The sequence below is a fragment of the Lissotriton vulgaris genome, chromosome 5 (assembly GCF_964263255.1).
Source record: "Lissotriton vulgaris chromosome 5, aLisVul1.2, whole genome shotgun sequence".
NCBI lineage: Eukaryota > Metazoa > Chordata > Amphibia > Caudata > Salamandridae > Lissotriton > Lissotriton vulgaris.
This window is the reverse complement of record NC_141693.1, coordinates 1,324,355,890-1,324,372,428: the sequence shown is the minus strand read 5'-3', so window position 1 is coordinate 1,324,372,428 and position 16,539 is coordinate 1,324,355,890. Positions and strand designations below refer to the sequence as shown.

Sequence of the window (16,539 nt, the reverse complement as noted above, 5' to 3'; positions counted from 1 at the left end):
GGACACGTCACTTCCGACCAGCACTGGGTGTGAGGCTGACTGGTGTTCGCTGCGCGTGTCCACCCCTGCGCTAGCGACCAGCATAAGGCCTGCCCCCACACCCTACATCTTTACAGTGACCTCAAATAAATGATAAAGGGCGCTGCAACGGGCCACTGCCGCGGCCGCCGCCCTCAGAATAGTGCCGCCTGGGGCGGACCGCCCCCACCGCACCCCCCTAGCTACGCCGCAACATGATAACTTTCTTGCTTAAAGACAATTGATGGACGGAATGCAGAACAATGTCATACATTCACCCCAGTTCAGAGATCTGGGCGTAAATCCGTCATTTTTTTGCTCACCATGCCATTCCAGTATGGACCAAGCCATATGCAAATCAGTCCTCCCTGGACTGGAAACAAGCATCCTAGGACCGGTTTCGGGCGTTCGGCCCTCAGCAGCCAGGATAGCTTGACTCGAAGGGCATGGAGAGCACGGGACCCACGTCTGGGAATACCCGTCCCACTCGGATGACAAATGCAAAAAGACAATTGATGGACGGAATGCAGAACAATGTCATACATTCACCCCAGTACAGAGATCTGGGCCTAAAGCTTAAGCTGCAGGTCGCTGATAAGAGACCCAACAAAGTGGAAACATGTCTGGGGTTGCTTCTGCTTCCATTCAGATGGGATGTTGGCATATTAATTAAAATAGATACATTCATCACTTTTGTGTGTTGCCTATACACGGTGTTATTATGGGCATTCAAAACAATAAACAAAAGAGAGAACTAAAGTCTTTAGAAAGTAATGTTAAAAGGAAGCTGGAAGAATTACTGGAGGATTTAAAAGGGGGAAAGAGATAACCCTAGCTAAAATTACAATGAAAGGAAAGAAATAAGGAGAAAAGTGGGACGGGCTAAAGGAATGAGAAAAAAAAGGGAAGACAGGTAAAATGGAAGAGGGAGTGTGCAGGAAAGACATGGATGGACCATTGACCGGAAAGAAAGAAAGGGAGGGAAGAAAAATCTTTGGGCAGTAAGAAAGGAATTAAAATAGCAGGAAAATGGGAGGGAATGCATACAATTACTTTCTACCCTGCTGATGACCGCCCGAATGTCGGATGACACTTGGGAGTAGTAGTCAGACGGGGATAGTGGCCAAAAAGGGGCGATGGGTTCGAGGCGGGCTCCCCGTTGAAGGAGGGGCCTGGCTGGGGCCGGCCAGTTAGATGGTGGCGAGAGGAAGGGGGCTGGTCAGGGCGGGCCTGGTGGGGTATGGGATGGTCGTGGGCAGGGCCAGTCTGAAGGAGAGGGAGTGTGAGAGGGGCGTCCCGGGGCGGGAGGGCCGATCGTCGGTGAGATGAGTGAGAGGGCCGGATCGAAGGGGAGGGCCGGCGGCATGGAGGCGGTGTGGTTGCATGGGGGTGGAGCCATGCCAACACGTCTCTCCTCCCACCGGTGAGGCCGCAAAAAACTTTCCTGAGTTCGGACCGAGGACCCGGAGCGGCCATCCAGTACCACCCCTAAGGACCCTCCCCGCCCCCGGGACCAGCCGCGAGCCCCCACCGGAGACCCTCCAAGGACGGAGCCGCACTCAGCCCGCACAGCCGCCCCCCGAGCCCGCGCAGACTGGGGGGAGGAGCGGGGGCCGGAGCAGGTAGGACCGAGAATGAAGGGGTGAGGTGGGTGGGAGGGAGCAGGGGGCGCTGACCCCTCAACGTGTCTGCGCCCAGCAAACATAGCGCCTCCAAGTACTAACGCACCGTACACCCCGGAGCGCTGAGTCCCCTTAATTTCCACCTACACTTCTACCAAAACAACATTTCCACTTAGAACAAACACCTTCTCCCCGTCCCCAATCGCATCCCCCTTCAGCCCTGTAACCCTTCACGCAGTGACCCAACCTCTTCCTATACAACTGCCCCCCCCCCCCCCCCCCCGACCTGCAGTAAGCCCGCAGAACCCAGCCAAGACACTCCTATATAAACTATAGACAGTACTTAACTGGTGTGCCTTTCCGGACAAAGTGAATACATGAGGTGCAAGAAGCACCCTCTTTGCTGCAGACAGCCGCCCTGTCCGCCTCTGGCAGCAGTCTCTTGCAGACAGCGACTGTCCATAGATAGACCGTCCCACAGCACAGACACCACCACCAGGACCCCAAACAAACAGCAGCCTCCGCTCTCAGACAACAAATCTCTTCCAAAGATAGCAGCACTCCGCAGCACCCCGCAGTACCAATGTACCAGCACGGCCGGGTATTGTCCCAACTGACAGCTGACGCACCACAGACATGTCCCCGAACACCTTCGCAGACTGCAAATCACTCCTGTCTCACCAAAGATACCCAGACGCATCACTCCTGCCACACCGGATCCCGTCCCTCACTACAGGCCTCACCTCACGTGTACCCTCACCGACATCCCTGCTCACAGGGAGATGGCACCTGCTCACATACAGAGCCCTTTCCACAGCCGGCAACCACCCTCTGACAGATAGACTTCCACCCCACAGACCTGTCCTAGAGACCGACAGCACCAACCTTAATGAACTTTACCCATAGTTAATGGTTATCTCAAAGACATAACATTCCTACCCACGGCCCCTAGCAGCTCCCAGCTGTACCCCGGTTAACTTGCGTTGTTGCTTCCACGTCTCAATTTAAAGTTTTGGTCTGCCCTTCCTTTGGAGAAGATTACATTCAAATGTTAGTCCTCACCCCCCCCCCAGACTCGTACTGTGTCACCCAACTCTAGGAGTTAGGCGTCATCTGCTGTGGTTGCACACTCGTCCTAGCTTTTCTTTAAGTGTGCATGTTTTGAATGGCCTCCTGGCGCTTGGCAGGTTTAATTTCACATGTGGGGGCTATTTGAAGTGCTGAAACACTTCGCCAAGTGGCTTCCTCTGAGAGCTTGTCTCCAGCTCAAATTATAGAAGATGCAAACGTACGTGTAAACACATTCCTAAGGATGGTATACTCCTTCAGAAGTAAACGGATGTTGGACTTGCTTCGACGTGCTGTATGTGTACTGTCTCCACAATGTATCTGTTTTCTGTAGGGTCCATAATGCAAACCTTATCAGATGTGGTCACTGTGCTGAAGTCAGTGCTGCAGTCCAAACATACAGAACTGACCGCGTGCCCCAAGCGAAGCCTTCAGACCTCGAAAAACAAGCCCTTTCCCCACAACGCAGCCCCCAGATCTGGACAGGGGGCCTCAAAGGATGGCCCATGCAGAGACTAAATTATCTTGTTAGAAAAGGAAGGCGTAGAATTGCATGACTGTGGCAGTCTTTCCACTTTCTAAAAAACATTTTTAGAAGTTGAATTCTTAAAATATTAGAAGCAAAATTATTTCCCTAAAATAATGAGCCTGTAGCTGGATGGGGAGCCAGTCGTGATCTTACTGCCTCATAAGTTTCAATTTTGGGAGCACAACAGAAGTAGCTCATGGAGTTTGGTTTAACTTTATTATAGTCAGATGGAATGGAAGGAGGGTCTAAGGGAGTCGTTATGGACTTCATCCGGTTTATATTACTTCTACGGTTCCAAAGTTGGAAGACCTATTTTAAACACAATGCTGTTATTGATTGCTTTCTGTATTTCTGGGCCCAAAAAACTTCCAAAGATGCTTAAACTGTTGCACCGAATCCACCACTGTTCTCACTTTCACCTGTTTTAATCCCCTTCATATGCACCACAAATAAACCTGCGAAACACTGACCCCTGGATATGAATATTTAGGTCTTGCTCTAAAGTGTTGCTTGAAATTGGTTTTGGAGAACTGTAATTGGGTTGTTCTAGTAAAGGGATTGTATTTTAGTTCAGGCCTGTACCAGATTGCGACAGTCCAATATTTACAAGGGGTTGGGGCTAAGTTAGAATTCCAAGACTTGGAAGTTATTTTTCAACCAGGAAGTTGCACATAAAGTAAAAAAAATTGAGGGTTAATTTTATGTCGACAGGAGTATGCTTTCCACTCTCTTAGTTCGAGCGAGTGATAGACCTGGTTTGGGTGGCCTGTGACATGTCACCTGTCACAAGAGGGTTGAATATCAACTCTTGCATTGACTGCGCAAACTGCCTTTGCGAGTGGATGGACAAGAAGTACTCTGCAAAACTTCAGAGTGCAGACCCAAGGCTATGAGCAGCAGCATATCTCGTGTAGAGACCATGTCTGTGGCTCCTGGTGAAAAGTGTCATGGCTACCAATGGCTGTCAGAATACAAGTTTCTTTTTAGCTCCGCTTGCATCACTTTTCTAATTGCTACAGCTAATTTTCTACCTACTCTTAGTCTGCTTCCAGAATTGTGTCCGATATATAACATTGAGAACCATTAATCCTTTATATACATGCTTTCTTCTAAAATGTAAATAACTGTAAGCCTTTAAAACCTTTAATTCATTTCGGTTTTTCAGTTAGTTTAATTTGTTGTACTATCGTGTGTGATGTTTCTTTCTACGGTGCTCCGATGATCTTATACATCTGGCTTGTGCCACATACAATTATCAAACAATTTCAATGCATATATCTTATTTTCTGATGCTGGATAATCTAAGTTTGGTGTTTAAGAGACAAAAACATTTGCTTAATTTTCATCCAGCCAAAACTATTCTGACCTTAATTCAAAATCTTCTTCTCCAAGATCAGTACCAAGTCTGTGTTGCCCTCTCCAGAGCTGGCTCTTAGTCACCATGTCTGAATGTAGAGAGACTTAAGTCCCACCTGTTTCAATTCAGTATTTGCCCCTTGAATTCCATGCTGGCAGTTGGCTGCAGTACAACACCGAGAGATAGCAAGTAGATGGTCGAGCTGAGCTACATTATTGTCTGCATTTTAGAACTTGTTTTTGCATTACAGAGGCCTTTGGTGCATAGGATATGAATGTATGTGCTGTACAGTAATGCTTGGATAAATATCATTATACTTTTTGGGATTCTATCCTCCAAATTCACCCTACATCCTGAGAACATGTTTACAAAGAGGCATGTGGAAATAAATGTGTTTCAGTATGCTTGGCCATCTAGCAAAATCTTTCTCGTTACCGAGCTCATTATGGGCCAACAGCATGGCAGCTTTGGCAGCCAACAACGATGTACCATAACTATTATCAAGGTAGGTTGAGGGGTCACTTCTTAAAGGGCCCTCCTATTGATCGATTTTGCAGCAAGTCCCAAAGCACACTGGGATAGCCGCAACTAAAGAAACAATCTGAGACACTTCTTGAGAGTGAAGTCGGGGTAGGTAAGACGAAGCGGGATGTTTTTCTTCTAACTGGACGGTCCCTTTAAGAGGGAGAAACATCACAAACATATTTTTGCCCCAGAAAACCTAACCCCTAATTTAATTCTCCTGATTGTGAAACTGGGCTTAAGTATATGCATACAGCATCACAGGAAGCCCAAAGGTGTGCATCAGAATTAGTTAACAGGACAAAAAAGAGCATTACAGTTCAGTCATGCAGTCTAATGGGTGCCGTGGGCCACTTTATTCGAGGGGTATTACCCCCCCCCCCCTTTCAGTACTTGAGGCGTGGTTTAGTAAGGCAGTGATATGGGTTGCTGGGGTATTCTCCCCTCCAAGAGCAGGACAGTTACTTGACCTTTTATTCAGATAATACCAGCCTTTCTCGGTGACACGTTAAGTATCCCCTCACCCTTGTATAAGAGCACATGCAATCAATTTGCCTTTCAGTTGGATTCTGTTATGGTAGTCGGTGTATTTCAATTCCTTGATTATGATAATTTTGGAACAGTTTCTGTACCGTCCATTCCTCAAAATAAAGCACAGGTGTCGCACTGTGATGACATCATTTAGTGTTCACCTCTGGCGGTTTCAGGGCCTCTGTCAGAAGTGTCATCAGCAGCGCGTCCGGAATTTCTGACTGGATTGTGCCAGGGTGTGGAGGAACAGGTTTATTCGCCAACAGTAAAAACATCTGGTGAAGACATTTTACAGCGGGGGCGGGAAGGAGCGTCTCGGGAGCTTGATAATCAGACACTCAGAGGTTTAATTCCTGGATGGAGCGGGGGCGGGAGTTGTCACTCACATTCTTGTTAAAAATGACTGAATGACGTTGACATTGGACAGCAGTTGGACAGGTGCGGGCGACATCTTGTGCCGTGCAAGTGTCGAGTAGCAGGACGAGGGCAGCAGGTCCTGTCCTGGGACTGGAATCTGCTGTAAAGGCCAGGCCTACGGGTGATTGTTGCTCTGCTTTCTCGTATAGTGCGCTTCAGACACTGCTGTGGCCTCAAGCACTGTGGGTAGCGCTGGTTGTGGAGGGGGGGATGTCGCATTGGAGGTGTTTGACGGCCATGGTCCACGCTTTTGATTGATTGCATCTGTGCTTGGTGTGCAGGCTTATGTGAGCTAGCGCACTTCGCGTCAAGGTGGCGGGTAACAGTTGTGCTTCAAGTGCAGGTGACCGTGATCTGGCGCACGCCGCGAGCTAGTGCACGTGACGTGCAAGTGGCATTGAGCTCGCGCACTTTGCCTGCAGGTGGCTGGTTGCAGGAGCGCTTTGGAAGGCGACTGTGTCCTGGAGCATTTCACGTGTGGGTGACTGTCAGCATGAGCGCTTTTTGTGCACTGGCCTAGGCTGGTGCCGGTGGCTGGTAGAAGGAGCACTTTACATGCGCGTGAGCTGCTTCATTTGACGTGCAGGTAGGAGAGCTTGAGCTTCACGTGCATGTGTCAGCTGGAGCACTTTACGTGCAGGTGGCTGATTGCAGGACCGCCTCGCGTGCATGCGGCTTGAAGCTGGTGCATTTTATGCAGCGGACTGGTGGCACTTGTTGTTGCGCATTTGGTACTGCGCAGTGACTAGTAGAAACAAGATGCAGTAGAAGTTCCCTCTGGGCCTGTGCGAGTGTTTTCTGCGCTTGCATGCTCCCGCTTGCTCCCGCGCGGCGCAGGTGGGCAGTGGGAACTGTAACGTGTGCTTAACCAGTGGTAACCTACGCAGTTGCGTATTGTGGGACTGTGCAATAATTACTAGGCCTTCGTAGTGTGGGTTTGTGCAAGGAACTGGAAGCAGTTCCTCTAGCTGGATCTGTGCACATTGCACGGATTACTGGCAGTTAGCTCAATCTGTACTCCGAAAGCGGCCCGTCGTGCCCGTGACTAATAGTTGCAGTTTTGGACCGTGCAGGTGACTGACATCATGGACTCGTACCCGGCATGTAAAGGTGAGTGGGGCAGTTGCACCTCTGTGCATCGAAGGAAGGTGGCGGCAGGTGTCCTTCCTAGCCCTTAGCTGACATGCGCAGTTGCGGCTGCTGACCTGTGCTGCAAACTTGCAGCAGTTGCGCTTTCTCGGCCTGTGAATGGTGGCTGTGCAGCCTGGGCCTCTGCACGTGGCAGCATTGTCAAGTAACGATTATTATGGTTTTGATTGGCGACTTAATGTAACTACCAAGCCTCCCTTCTCTTCAAAAATAAAAACAGAGTACACTTCCTTTTGTTTTTTATTTGACCAGTTTCCGCGGCGACTGCAGGTGCTACTTTTTTTCCATGGCGTGTGTACTGTTGGCCGTGTCAAATCCTAAACCAAACTAGAGGGTCATTAGGATGGCGGACGGACTTTGTCTGTCCGCCATCCTGTCGGGGCCCGGTACCGTCCGCCACAAGGGCGGAGGAATCGTGCCCCCAATTAGGATGCACCCGCCACAGGGGCGGGTGCATCCCGCATTTTTAACATTGCGGCGAACGGTGCTTAAAGCACCGGCCGTCGCAATGTGAAAAATGCTTGTTGTGCGTTTCACAGCACAACATGACAGGCACCGTGCGGTGCCTGCCATGTTGTGCTGTGAAACGCTGTGCACCCCCCACATGCCCCCTTGACCCTGGGGGCCCGCGACGGGCCCTCATAGCAGGACCCATATGCCTTTTCGTGGCAGCATTGCCGCCACGGAAAGGCATTCCTCCCAGGCCATCCTAATATGGCTGGCAGTGTCTGATAGACACCACCACCATATAAGCGGCGGACGGTCTTCCCCTCCGCCACGGTCCCCCCTGCCATTGTAATTTGGCAGGGGGAAGAAAGGTGGCGGACGGGCAAGGGTGGCGGACGGATCGCCTCCGCCTGCATGGCGGTAGTGATTTATTCCGCCATCCTAAAGGACCCCTAGGTGTGATTTAGGTTTGTGGACATTCTTCATTTCTTTCAAACAAAGAGAACCAATTGCTTCACGCAACCCCTTTCGTTTGTTTGAAGTAGTGCATAATAATGAAGTCACGATTATATGGTATCTTTACTTAACCCCTCCCATGCTCGTGACGGAACCGCTCCGTGACGAGCCTCGGGTGGGCTGTGCTGGTGACGGAATGGTTCGGTCACGGTACGCTCGCCGCGCCTGCGCGGCGCGAATTCCGCTCCTGCGCTGAGCGTTCTATTAGGCGGATGGGGCCGTGACTGAACCGTTCCGTCACAAGTACAGCTCACCCGCGGGCCGTGACGAAGCGGTTCCGTCACGAGCACTGGAGCGCCGTGCGGTCCCGCCTCCCCCTTAGCTCTGCGGCGGAATAGCCGCCGCAGCAAAGGGGTTAAACCTTGGCAGTGCATTTGTTTCCCCGCATGTAGTAGTTTGCAGTAACTCAAAGGTACAAACAAAACATAACCTCTAGTGACCACATCTAAAGCCACACTAGGCAAAAAGTGAAACTTTCTGATGGGTGGGTCTTGAGCGAACGATAGGAGATGAGCCAGTTGACCGATAACGCGCATTTAAAGATTTTTTTTTTTTCGGTGGAGGAAATCTAAGTATCGTGACCATTTGGGTAAAAAAGTTTTTGTTTTAATACATTGTAGACTCGACGTAATTGGTGGCTGAAAATAGGCCTTGATTTTAGATGCTGGCTTATGTCTGGGTACTCTCTCCTGTCAAGCGAGCCAGATTTAAAAATGTGACCAGATCTGCGTGGTCCCCCTATAAAGTGTTCTTATTTGTCATAATTTTTCTAAACCTTTTGTACGACCATATTACAGTTAAAGACGTTTTCTATTACTGGTTAGCAGTAGCTGACGTTTTGTAAATAAGATTGCAAAGTTCCTCGTGAAGGAAATCTAAAGTCAAAGATTTCAGGGAAAGGAATATGCTTAAAAAGGTGCACGGGCCCTCACACACCCAAATGGGTGTCATGCTTCATCATTGGGCTAGCTCCTCGTCGGGCCGGTGCTGCAATGCCCGACGGGCACCCACCAACAATGGGGCTCTTTGCTAGAGATGTTTTGGTTCTCAAGCTAAAAGCCCCCTTGTGGGTTGGTACCCGTTGAGCATTGCAGCGCCGGCCCGACAAGGAGCTACCCAATGATGAAGCATGACACCCATTTGGGTGTGTGAGGGCCCGTGCTGCACCGTTATCACAGCTTGGTATCCTTCTTTGTAGACTTTTGTAAACCAGAATAAAAAAAAATGTCTTACCGTACCTTATTACGACATATTTTTGAAATGTAAACCTTCCCTCTAGTTGATGGCCTAGTCATGCCACCTGGAATAAGTAGTGTTGAGAAGGATTTTTATGGTGGGTATTTTGTTTCACATTTATTTGTGCTATTGTGAGGGCAGTGACCCAAAGTGCGATATCCTTCTTTTTTTGTCTTGTATCAGTGGTGAAACTTAATTTCTGGTCTCATGAGTATGCTTGCATAAATGTTTTTTTATGTTTTTTGTTTTTTCGAGCTAGGAGTTTAAGGTTTGAGGTTTTATTTGTTTCTGGAGTGCATCTGTCCTCCCAGAATTGTGAGTGTTTGTGCCAAGTATTCAGGAGTGGTGAGCAGTGTATAGCTTTATGTTTATGGCTTTACGCATGCTGTTTTCGGGATACTGCAGTTTTCAATTGGCAGCCAGACAGCCTGGGAACCACAGTTTGGGAGTGATGTGAAGATATTTCCAGGTATTTGTGATAAAACGTCATATTATGGTTAGGGCTTCTTTCAATGGCACTTGGTTAGTTTTGGTGAGCCTGTTCTGTAGTCCACTGCTGATGGGGATAGAAAACGTTTTGGTGGCGTCTTCTGCTGGCATGTGATGTGTTTGAGTGTGCATAATTGTCCACTGGCCATTTTCGGTCTGGCCTAGAGGGAACATTAGCTGACATCTGCATTGTGTTTTCAAAATAATGAATGAACAAAAATGTATATGTATAAGCAGATATATAGGGACTTTGGTTATCTCTCTTCATCTGTTGGTCTTATCAGTTGTCATGCACATTTCACATGGAACCCACCATTTCTGCATATAGCATGGGGTAAAGGGTTAGCCCACTTCAACTATTAGCTCTCTTGCTCAATTGGTGACAGCATTTTCGCCCAATCACATGTTTGCTTATGAATAAAAAGTAGTGGTCTTAGTACCAGGGTTGGTTGCGCCAATCTCTTTTTTCCTTTCTTTTTTTTATTTCTAATGTAAGCTTTTAATTTCTTTTATACTTGCAATAAAAAACAATGCATGTTTCAAGAGGCTATACCCACAGGCTTTGGTAATGCTTGCCTTTTTAACCTATATATGTATGGTGTGTGAGATTATGTGCCAGCCCTAGCTTTTGACCTCACAATGTTTATCTTTGGGGTACATTTTAGTTATCAGTTTTTCTAGTGAAACTGCGGGTACCAGAATACACAACAACATGAGTTAAAAAGCATGGAATGGGCAAACATTTCACAACTGATATGGGTGGATACGTTGTGATCCCTGTCTTGACTTTGAATGACATCCTAATGTGTTGAGCAGGACACGGGGTTTCTTCTGTTTGCAATTTGTAGTGTGGTGTGGTTTTTTTGGGCCTCCAGACAGGTGTAGCTCACCTAAAATGCTCTATAAGCCTTACCCTGAAAACGGCTGGCATTTTTCAGGGGGCAGTAACCAGAAACTAGAGAAATACTGCAGAAGATGTTAACGTCCAGTATTTTTTCCAAAGCACTGAGGTTCTACATCTACTCAAGTTTTGCAACTGAGACACATGCCGAAAGTGGTTTGCTCAAGGTCCTACAATTTGGTTACTTGGAAAAAACAGCACTACAATCTAAGTGTTCTGATTCACAAAGGCATTTACGTCTGTAAACCTACTTTTAATACACATAAATGGAGCCATATTTGTGTAAGAATTCACTAAAGGGAAGATTGTAGGAGTAAATGGTTTTACTACCACTTACTTAATCGTATGTCACACCTGTGTACAATTATTTAGTATAAAACGCCACATCACGTTTTGGCTTGTTTTGCATCTTTGTGAACTTACACAAACTCTTGAGGTGGTTTACTTTCAAACACTCCTCTCTGCCCCTTTCCTACACTGGATGTGGTTGGATATTTACTTCAGTAATGGGCTGAAGTAGCTCCTTTTCCATGGTGGAAAGAAAAACAAACTGTGATTGTTGCAACTTTCCAGGTGGACTACAGGGAATGTTGGTGAGTCCTCAAACTGTACATTTGCAACATTGCGGAAGAGAGTGTCTATAGTCCTAGGTTATCTGGCCAGTAGAAAACACTTGCTTTGTAAGCCACATCTCACATAGGCCAGGTCTCCTCTCTGGTACAAGAAGCTGTAATTAGATAGTGAAATGCAATAGAGGATACAGAGAACAGTTTCCTTTGTGTTAAAGCTACCCGTCTTTCAATGCTCTTCCACCTCTACTGACGCATTGCATTCTAACAAGCATTATTTACAATCTCCTACTTGCTGCAAGTATAGCAAGGACATCTGAAATATCTTATGGCTGGAAGAAGAGCAGAGTATCCTGTCCTGAAAAACGCCTGGGGAGACGGGGACACTCCCCCAAAAAACCCAACTTCTTAAACTGACCTTTCCCACCCTGTCCACGGCTTGTCCATCTTTCAAGTCGCTTATCTGGGCTTCCATTTTGGATTTGAAGACCCAGTTTCCTAATGGGATAAATTGATTGCATATCCCAGAATTCAAAGGAAAAAAACCTTGTCTGGATGAGTTACTCATGCATGGGAATGGAAAACATGGAGGCTGAATGCACCTAATACCGTACAGGAAGCCCAGGAAATGGCAGACCCTGACCTTCAAAACTATGTGTAATATAATAGGTGTATATGTCCAGTTTGTATATACTGGTAGGTATAGGTATAATATTTTTCAGTATTCGCAGTTTTCTAACTTGCCCAGGCATAGCCTGTGGTAATTTTGGGGGCCGGAGTTGGAGCTCAGGACTCTTGGTTCCACAGATGCAGACATAATAACCTTTGGGCTGCACTTCACCCCAGAGACACTGGGAAGGTGGCAGCACGTGAAGAGTACCCCGGAAACCTACGTCACAAATGACGTTAGTTTGGTTCGGTGGGGGTGACTGACTTGCACAAGCCGATTTCGGTCAAATCTGACATTGCTCTGAATCACGTCTACAATACGTGCTATCTAAAGCAGTTGGGGGTATTTATATGTGCATATTAATAGTAAAAAAAATACCCTTCTCCTTGGCCCCGCAACTTATATATCAAATGAGGCTGTAAATAATTTGTTGACTCTCTTGCCGGGTGGGAGCCTGAGGGAGTGTTGAGGGCTCAGCATATTTGCATGTACTTTAGTGTTCCAGCCAATGACGGGGCAGCAGCAATGTTAACAATCGGATGACATCACAGAGTATGTTTGTATTCAAATTAGTGTTACCAGAAACAACCAGTATTTAACGTCGCATTTTAGAAGCACTGGAGGCGTTTGGAGTGTTCTCCCTTTCTCTGCTGAAAGTAGCCAGCTCAGATTGTGTGTTTTTTCTTCTTCTAAGAAATGGTTCAGATGTTAGCTTAATTTCTCGTTTTTCTACATTTTTGACCCTGGTGAATGATGCATCCCTCAAGCTTCTCTCATGCCTGTACTTGTTTGGTCTCTTCTATACAGACAGTGCATGGTGTGCTGGAGACGTTTTGTGTACAATTCAGTTGGGTTACAACCTTCTTACAGCATACAATTAGTTGTTTTTGTTGTCCCTTTCATTTGCAATCTTTTGATTGCTTAGGTCACGTACACGTCCCATGGTCATTTCTTGTATTCACTCCTCCCTGGAGCATGAACCAAGTACATGCTCCCTTCCTCATCTTTGTTCTTTCTCAAATTATTTCTGGACATGCAAAATGATTTCCTACTTTTAACACAGGCACACAGCTTCTTATTTATGTTGCTTTCACCGTATTTGCTATTTCTATTAACCTTTTAAGTGCTTACACCTGCAACTGTCCTACACTTTTCCAGTCCACTCCAGTCTGTGCCACTCTACGCCACTTCGCTTTACGCCACGCCACTCCACGATCTGCTACTCCACTTTACTCCTCACTACCCCAATCTACGCCATGCCTGCCATCAACCTTTAGCCATGCTGAACAGCAGTCCCACTTCTGAGCAACATGGATAAAAGACACTGGGAAAGCAAATAGCTTCTACATAGGTAAGACCTATTGGCTTCCCCCATGCTTTTTTTGTATGTGCAATCCTTACACAAAGCAGGTTGCAGTCCATTAAATAACTTTCTTTCTTGATTGTAAGTGGACTGCTGTCAAGGATCAGATTTTGAACAATGCCCACAGTTTAAAGACGGGCGACTTTGGAGCTTGGATTGTCACTCTGTTAGTATTTTACAGATCTTGTAATATTTTTATGTCCGTATCAGTATAAGCACTGGGAAAATCAATAGAAGGCATTATTTTCCAGTGTCCGAATTGCAGACCAAAAGCTGCAAGTATAAGGCAAAATCATGTGAATTTTTTTTTGGGGGGGCGGGGGGGGGATACATTTATTGTTTTACTGAATACAAGCACCAGTGACATGACAATGAATAGCACCAATAGTGTCGCAATACCGTTAAAACACACATTACTTTTAAACCCCCCCCTCCAGCAGTGAATACAATCAGTATGTATAAAGAACAGGGTACTTCACGGCACCCAGCCATTTGCCCCATACCCTCCTGTATTTCTTAAGACACCCCGTGCCTCATACATGGGTTTTTCTTGTGCCATGCACCAATCTACCCCTTTTCACCATTTCTCTGAACTTTGTGGTGTGGGAAGTTTCCAGGAGGCGGCTATGTTCCGTTTGGCCACAACCATGGCTGGGTTGTAGAGTAACTTCTCGTTCCTGGACCCGTCCAGTCCATCTGTAATCCAGAGAAGGGAGTGACGTGGGTCATGGGGAACCTCCCACCCGAGGACTCAGTTAACTCACTTTCAATCTCTCCCCAGAACTGCGCCCGTCGGGGGCATGTCCATACCATGTGAAAAGTCGGCCAGGTCCTGACCTTACCTCATACACAAGGCGGATGGAGAGAAGCCGGCTCGATGTAGGTGCTGCGGGGTTAGGTAGGCCGTGTAAGTAGTATAATTGGATCAAGCGGAGTTTAGCAGATATGGTGACCACCTTGAGTGACATGAGGGCATACCGGCAGTCCTCCTCCAGAGGACCGACCCATTCCTCCCATTGGTCCCTGAGTCGGTCTAGTGAGTTCGGGGTGTTGTTGACCAGCGTCCTGTAGATGCGGAAAATACCCCCCTTCCCCAAGTCACCCAGCATGGTCTGTGCCACCTCCCCAAGGTGTTCAAGGGCAATGTCTGCCATCTGTGGAAGTCCGCCTTAGCTTTCTTGAAAAGCGGGGTGATATTAAGGGACCATCCCAATTCCGGGCGGAGAGCCACCCAGATCCTGAGATACTTAAAGGACTGATGCCGAAGCTGTATCGTGGACTGCCAATCTTAACATTCTCTGGAAAGATGGAGCGGGACCAGGACCGACTTATTAGAGTTCATTCGAAGGCCGGAGGTTTGTCCAAAAGAACGCAGGATCTGGAGACAACAAGGACCTGACTGGGAGGATTGGTTAAGAAGAGCAGGACATTGCCTGCATAAAGAGCGATCTTGTCCGCTTCAGAGTTGGGCCACTCCCATCCCCTAACGAGACTCTCAGACCGAATCAAGGTCGCTAGAGGCTCCATTGCCAAGGCAAAGAGAAGGGGCGAGAGGGGCATCCCTGTCTCCTTCCCCTTTGAATGGGGAAGGCGTCAGAAAGAACCGCGTTGACCAAGACGCGCGCTTGAGGCCGGGTGAACAGAACAATAACCATCTGACTGAAACGAGGGGCGAAGTCCATCGCCGCCAGCACATCGTCCAAATATGGCCAATCCACGGAGTCAAATGCCTTCTCAAAATCTATGAGAAGGAGTAGCAAGTAAGGGGAAAGCACATGCAGTGAGCCAGGGCCAGGTGCAGCCGTCGGAGGCAGTGTCTGGTGCCTCGCTTGGGTATGACACCGCACTGATCCGGGTGGACCAACGTGGTGAGGTGGGGCTTCAGCCGTTGGGCAAGAATTGCAGCATACAATTTAACGTCCGTGTTGATAAGGGAGATGGGACGATAGTCAGCCCAGTGGGGAGATGGCGGTTGTGACTTCGGGAGGACTACGATGGTGGCCATGTCTGTCTCGGGCGGAAAGGAGCCTTTCTCCAAGGCCTCGGCGTACAGTTCGGCGAGACAAGAGGGTCTCGCTGTATGCTGCATAGTATTCCTGGGGGAGGCCGTCCCTGCCCGGAATCTTACCCCACGAGGTGTGAGCAGTGGCCTCATTAATCTCGTCATGCGAGATTGGGCGGTCAAGATCGGCTTGAGCAGAGTCCTGTTGAGGGAGGTGGGCACTTGTCGCGTCCATCAGCTCGCAAAGTGACCACCCCGGGATCTGTCTGGCATAAAGTCGACGGTAAAAGGCGGCGAATGCGCCGGCAATAGCCACTGGGGACCGTTGAGTCGACCCATTCTGATCCAGTATCTCTGGAATAATGCGGTTCGCTCAGGGATACGCGGAGAGCCTGTGGAGGATTGTGCCGTTTTTGTCACCCCAGCCATAGGCTCGGGCCACTGAAGATCTCCACAGGAACTTGGCTGCCTCTAGCGAGAGGTGCTTGATTTAATTGCGAATGCTCGTGAGGTGCCGCTCTTGAGCCGCGTCACCATCCTTTGAGGGGGGAGTGCTCAAGGCGTAGAGCCTGCACCTCCAACGAAGTGATGTGCAACAGTCTGGTCTGCCGCTGCCTTTGGATGTGGCCTTTGGCAAATCCACGAATAGTAGCCTTGCCCGTCTCCCACAGGGTACACGGGGAAGGCACCGATCCCACATTGGTGACAAAATATTGCTTCAGGTCCAGTCCCACCATCTTTTTGAATTCCTTGTCCTGAAAAAAACAGGCGTTCAGCCGCCATATGGGGCGGGAGTCGGGGGGAGGAGTCCCTGTATTAAGAAAGCAGCGGGGAGTGGTCGGAAATACCTCTCGGGAGTATGCAGACATCTTGAATTGTGGTGCATTGCGTAGACTGAATACAAATTGCATCTATTCGTGCCAGCGCGTGGTGTGCGGCGGAGGTGCGCGTGAACTGTTTAGCGTGTGGGTGCCAGATGCGCCATGCATCGCAGAGGCCAAGGGATTCTGCCCAGTTTGTTAACTGTTTCGCTTGCACCAGCCTTGAAGTAGATCGAGGACCTGTTGTGTCAAGAAGCGGGGTGGAGACCACATTAAAGTTGCCCCCCGTAATGGTGGACCCCAGGGGGAGGG

At 48.4% G+C, this 16,539-nt stretch overlaps 1 protein-coding gene across 1 annotated transcript in view; it reads left to right on the top strand.

Moving 5' to 3' along the window:
• The first annotated feature begins 1,510 nt into the window (after window positions 1–1,510).
• The window catches only part of TEAD3 (TEA domain transcription factor 3), a 360,315-nt gene continuing 345,286 nt past the window's right edge, over window positions 1,511–16,539 (top strand). The window contains exon 1 of the mRNA XM_086923250.1: window positions 1,511–1,640. The gene's annotated coding sequence lies outside the window, so the exon portion shown is untranslated. The remainder of the gene's footprint in view (window positions 1,641–16,539) is intronic.